The sequence below is a fragment of the Dendrobates tinctorius genome, unplaced genomic scaffold, assembly GCF_039654945.1.
Source record: "Dendrobates tinctorius isolate UK_male_01 unplaced genomic scaffold, ASM3965494v1 ptg000020l, whole genome shotgun sequence".
Classification (NCBI taxonomy): domain Eukaryota; kingdom Metazoa; phylum Chordata; class Amphibia; order Anura; family Dendrobatidae; genus Dendrobates; species Dendrobates tinctorius.
In genome coordinates, this window is record NW_027361688.1 from 14,101,490 (window position 1) to 14,107,489 (window position 6,000).

A 6,000-nucleotide genomic window follows, 5' to 3' on the forward strand; every position below is an offset into this window, starting at 1 on the left:
GCTGAGGTGTATTATGAGGTTCTGCAGCAGCTGAGGTGTATTGTGATGTTCTGCAGCAGCTGAGGTGTATTATGAGGTTCTGCAGCCGCTGAGGTGTATAATGAGGTTCTGCAGCAGCTGAGGTGTATTATGATGTTCTGCAGCAGCTGAGGTGTATTCTGATGCTCTGCAGCAGCTGAGGTGTATTCTGAAATTCTGCAGCAGCTGAGGTGTATTGTGATGTTCTGCAACAGCTGAGGTGTATTATGGGGTTCTGCAGCAGCTGAGGTGTATTATGAGGTTCTGCAGCAGCTGAGGTGCATTATGAGGTTCTGCAGCAGCTGAGGTGTATTTTGATGTTCTGCAACAGCTGAGATGTATTATGAGGTTCTGCAGCAGCTGAGATGTATTGTGATGTTCTGCAACAGCTGAGGTGTATTATGAGGTTCTGCAGCAGCTGAGGTGTATTGTGATGTTCTGCAGCAGCTGAGGTGTATTATGAGGTTCTGCAGCAGCTGAGGTGTATTGTGATGTTCTGCAACAGCTGAGGTGTATTCTGAGATTCTGGAGCAGCTGAGGTGTATTATGAGGTTCTGCAGCAGCTGAGGTGTATTATGAGGTTCTGCAGCAGCTGAGGTGTATTATGAGGTTCTGCAGCAACTGAGGTGTATTATGATGTTCTGCAGCAGCTGACGTGTATTATGATGTTCTACAGCAGCTGAGGTGTATTATGAAGTTCTGCAGCAGCTGAGGTGTATTATGATGTTCTGCAACAGCTGAGGTGTATTATGAAGTTCTGCTGCAGCTGAGGTGTATTATGAGGTTCTGCAACAGCTGAGATGTATTGGGAGGTTCTGCAGCAGCTGAGATGTATGGTGATGTTCTGCAACCGCTGAGGTGTATTATGAGGTTCTGCAGCAGCTGAGGTGTATTATGAGGTTCTGCAGCAGCTGAGGTGTATTATGAGGTTCTGCAGCAGCTGAGATGTATTGTGAGGTTCTGCAGCAGCTGAGATGTATTGTGATGTTCTGCAACCGCTGAGGTGTATTATGAGTTTCTGCAGCAGCTGAGGTGTATTATGAGGTTCTGCAGCAGCTGAGGTGTATTATGAGGTTCTGCAACAGCTGAGATGTATTGTGATGTTCTGCAACCGCTGAGGTGTATTATGAGTTTCTGCAGCAGCTGAGGTGTATTATGAGGTTCTGCAGCAGCTGATGTGTATTTTGATGTTCTGCAGCAGTTGAGGTGTATTATGAGGTTCTGCAGCAGCTGAGGTGTATTTTGATGTTCTGCAACAGCTGAGATGTATTATGAGGTTCTGCAGCAGCTGAGATGTATTGTGATGTTCTGCAACAGCTGAGATGTATCATGAGGTTCTGCAGCAGCTGAGGTGTATTATGATGCTCTGTGGCAGCTCAGGTGTATTGAGATGTATTCTGAGATTCTGCAGCAGCTGAGGTGTATTATGAGGTTCTGCAGCAGATGAGGTGTATTATGAGGTTCTGCAGCAGCTGAGGTGTATTATGATGTTCTACAGCAGCTGAGGTGTATTATGAGGTTCTGCAGCAGCTGAGGTGTATTGTGATGTTCTGCAACAGCTGAGGTGTATTATGAGGTTCTACAGCGGCTGAGGTGTATTGTGATGTTCTGCAACAGCTGAGGTGTATTATGAGGTTCTGCAGCAGCTGAGGTGTATTATGAGGTTCTGCAGCAGCTGAGGTGTATTGTGATGTTCTGCAACAGCTGAGGTGTATTATGAGGTTCTGCAGCAGCTGAGGTGTATTGTGATGTTCTGCAACAGCTGAGGTGTATTATGAGGTTCTACAGCGGCTGAGGTGTATTTTGATGTTGTGCAACAGCTGACATGTATTATGAGTTTCTGCAGCAGCTGAGGTGTATTATGAGGTTCTGCAGCAGCTGAGGTGTATTCTGAGACTCTGCAGCAGCTGAGGTGTATTATGAGGTTCTGCAGCAGCTGAGGTGTATTATGAGGTTCTGCAGCAGCTGAGATGTATTATGAGTTTCTGCAGCAGCTGAGGTGTATTATGATGTTCTGCAGCAGCTGAGGTGTATTATGAGGTCTGCAGCAGCTGAGATGTATTATGAGTTTCTGCAGCAGCTGAGGTGTATTATGAGGTTCTGCAGCCGCTGAGGTGTATTATGAGGTTCTGCAGCAGCTGAGGTGTATTGTGATGTTCTGCAGCAGCTGAGGTGTATTATGAGGTTCTGCAGCAGCTGAGGTGTATTATGAGGTTCTGCAGCAGCTGAGGTGTATTATGAGTTTCTGTAGCAGTTGAGGTGTATTATGATGTTCTGCAGCAGCTGAGGTGTATTATGAGTTTCTGCAGCAGCTGAGGTGTATTATGAGTTTTTGCAGCAGCTGAGGTGTATTATGACGTTCTGCAGCAGCTGAGGTGTATAATGAGGTTCTACAGCAGCTGAGGTGTATTATGAGGTTCTGCAGCAGCTGACGTGTATTATAATGTTCTACAGCAGCTGAGGTGTATTATGAGATTCTGCAGCAGCTGAGGTGTATTATGAGGTTCTGCAGCAGCTGAGGTGTATTATGAGGTTCTTCAGCAGCTGAGGTGTATTGTGATGTTCTGCAGCAGCTGAGGTGTATTATGAGGTTCTGCAGCAGCTGAGGTGTATTGTGATGTTCTGGAACAGCTGAGTTGTATTATGAGGTTCTGCAGCAGCTGAGGTGTATTATGAGGTTCTACAGCGGCTGAGGTGTATTGTGATGTTCTGCAACAGCTGAGGTGTATTATGAAGTTCTGCAGCAGCTGAGATGTATTGTGATGTTCTGCAGCAGCTGAGGTGTATTATGAAGTTCTGCAGCAGCTGAGGTGTATTATGAGGTTCTGCAGCAGCTGAGGTGTATAATGAGGTTCTACAGCAGCTGAGGTGTATTATGAGGTTCTGTAGCAGCTGACGTGTAGTATAATGTTCTACAGCAGCTGAGGTGTATTATGAGATTCTGCAGCAGCTGAGGTGTATTATGAGGTTCTGCAGCAGCTGAGGTGTATTATGAGGTTCTTCAGCAGCTGAGGTGTATTGTGATGTTCTGCAGCAGCTGAGGTGTATTATGAGGTTCTGCAGCAGCTGAGGTGTATTGTGATGTTCTGCAACAGCTGAGTTGTATTATGAGGTTCTGCAGCAGCTGAGGTGTATTATGAGGTTCTACAGCGGCTGAGGTGTATTGTGATGTTCTGCAGCAGCTGAGGTGTAATTTGATGTTCTGCAACAGCTGACATGTATTATGAGGTTCTGCAGCAGCTGAGATGTATTGTGATGTTCTGCAACAGCTGAGGTGTATTATGAAGTCCTGGAGCAGCTGAGGTGTATTATGATGTTCTACAGCAGCTGATGTGTATTATGAGGTTCTGCAGCAGCTGAGGTGTATTCTGAGATTCTGCAGCAGCTGAGGTGTATTATGAGGTTCTGCAGCAGCTGAGGTGTATTATGAGGTTCTGCAGCCGCTGAGGTGTATAATGAGGTTCTGCAGCAGCTGAGGTGTATTATGATGTTCTGCAGCAGCTGAGATGTATTATGAGGTTCTGCAGCAGCTGAGGTATATTTTGAGTTTCTGCAGCAGCTGAGGTGTATTATGAGGTTCTGCAACATCTGAGGTGTATTATGATGTTCTACAGCAGCTGAGGTGTATTATGAGGTTCTGCGGCAGCTGAGGTGTATTCTGAGATTCTGCAGCAGCTGAGGTGTATTGTGATGTTCTGCAACAGCTGAGGTGTATTATGATGTTCTGCAGCAGCTGAGATGTATTATGATGTTCTACAGCAGTTGAGGTGTATTATGATGCTCTGCAGCAGCTGAGGTGTATTCTGAGATTCTGCAGCAGCTGAGGTGTATTGTGATGTTCTGCAACAGCTGAGGTGTATTATGGGGTTCTGCAGCAGCGGAGGTGTATTATGAGGTTCTGCAGCAGCTGAGGTGTATTATGAGGTTCTGCAGCAGTTGAGGTGTATCATGATGTTCTGCAGCAGCTGAGGTGTATTATGAGGTTCTGCAGCAGCTGAGGTGTATTTTGATGTTCTGCAACAGCTGAGATGTATTATGAGGTTCTGCAGCAGCTGAGATGTATTGTGATGTTCTGCAACAGCTGGGTGTATTATGAGGTTCTGCAGCAGCTAAGGTGTATTGTGATGTTCTGCAGCAGCTGAGGTGTATTGTGATGTTCTGCAACAGCTGAGGTGTATTATGATTTTCTGCAGCAGCTGGTGTATTATGAGGTTCTGTAGCAACTGAGGTGTATTATGATGTTCTGCAGCAGCTGACGTGTATTATGATGTTCTACAGCAGCTGAGGTGTATTATGAAGTTCTGCAGCAGCTGAGGTGTATTGTGATGTTCTGCAAAAGCTGAGGTGTATTATGAGGTTCTGCAGCAGCTGAGGTGTATTGTGATGTTCTGCAACAGCTGAGGTGTATTATGATGTTCTGCAGCAGCTGAGGTGTATTATGAGGTCCTGCAGAAGTTGAGGTGTATTATGAGGTTCTGCCGCAGCTGAGGTGTATTATGAGGTTCTGCAGCAGCTGAGGTGTATTGTGATGTTCTGCAGCAGCTGAGGTGTATTGAGATGTATTCTGAGATTCTGCAGCAGTTGAGGTGTATTATGAGGTTCTGCAGCAGCTGAGGTATAATATGAGGTTCTGCAGCTGCTGAGGCGTATTATGAGGTTCTGCATCAGCTGAGGTGTATATGATGTTCTGCAGCATCTGACGTGTATTATGATGTTCTACAGCAGCTGAGGTGTATTATGAGGTTCTGCAGCAGCTGAGGTGTATTGTGATGTTCTGCAACAGCTTAGGTGTATTATGAGTTTCTGCAGCAGCTGAGGTGTATTTTGAAGTTCTGCAGCCGCTGAGGTGTATTTTGAGGTTCTGCAGCAGCTGAGGTGTATTGTGATGTTCTGCAGCAGCTGAGGTGTATTATGAGGTTCTGCAGCAGCTGAGGTGTATTATGAGGTTCTGCAGCAGCTGAGGTGTATTATGAGTTTCTGTAGCAGTTGAGGTGTATTATGATGTTCTGCAGCAGCTGAGGTGTATTATGAGTTTCTGCAGCAGCTGAGGTGTATTATGAGTTTCTGCAGCAGCTGAGGTGTATTATGAGGTTCTGCAGCAGCTGAGGTGTATAATAAGGTTCTACAGCAGCTGAGGTGTATTATGAGGTTCTGCAGCAGCTGACGTGTATTATAATGTTCTACAGCAGCTGAGGTGTATTATGAGATTCTGCAGCAGCTGAGGTGTATTATGAGGTTCTGCAGCAGCTGAGGTGTATTATGAGGTTCTTCAGCAGCTGAGGTGTATTGTGATGTTCTGCAGCAGCTGAGGTGTATTATGAGGTTCTGCAGAAGCTGAGGTGTATTTTGATGTTCTGCAACAGCTGACATGTATTATGAGGTTCTGCAGCAGCTGAGATGTATTGTGATGTTCTGCAACAGCTGAGGTGTATTATGAAGTTCTGCAGCAGCTGAGGTGTATTATGATGTTCTACAGCAGCTGATGTGTATTATGATGCTTTGCAGCAGCTGAGGTGTATTCTGAGATTCTGCAGCAGCTGAGGTGTATTATGAGTTTCTGCAGCAGCTGAGGTGTATTATGAGGTTCTGCAGCAGCTGAGGTGTATTATGAGGTTCTGCAGCAGCTGAGGTGTATTGTGATGTTCTGCAACAGCTGAGTTGTATTATGAGATTCTGCAGCAGCTGAGGTGTATTATGAGGTTCTACAGCGGCTGAGGTGTATTGTGATGTTCTGCAGCAGCTGAGGTGTATTTTGATGTTCTGCAACAGCTGACATGTATTATGAGGTTCTGCAGCAGCTGAGATGTATTGTGATGTTCTGCAACAGCTGAGGTGTATTATGAAGTTCTGCAGCAGCTGAGGTGTATTATGATGTTCTACAGCAGCTGATGTGTATTATGATGCTTTGCAGCAGCTGAGGTGTATTCTGAGATTCTGCAGCAGCTGAGGTGTATTATGAGTTTCTGCAGCAGCTGAGGTGTA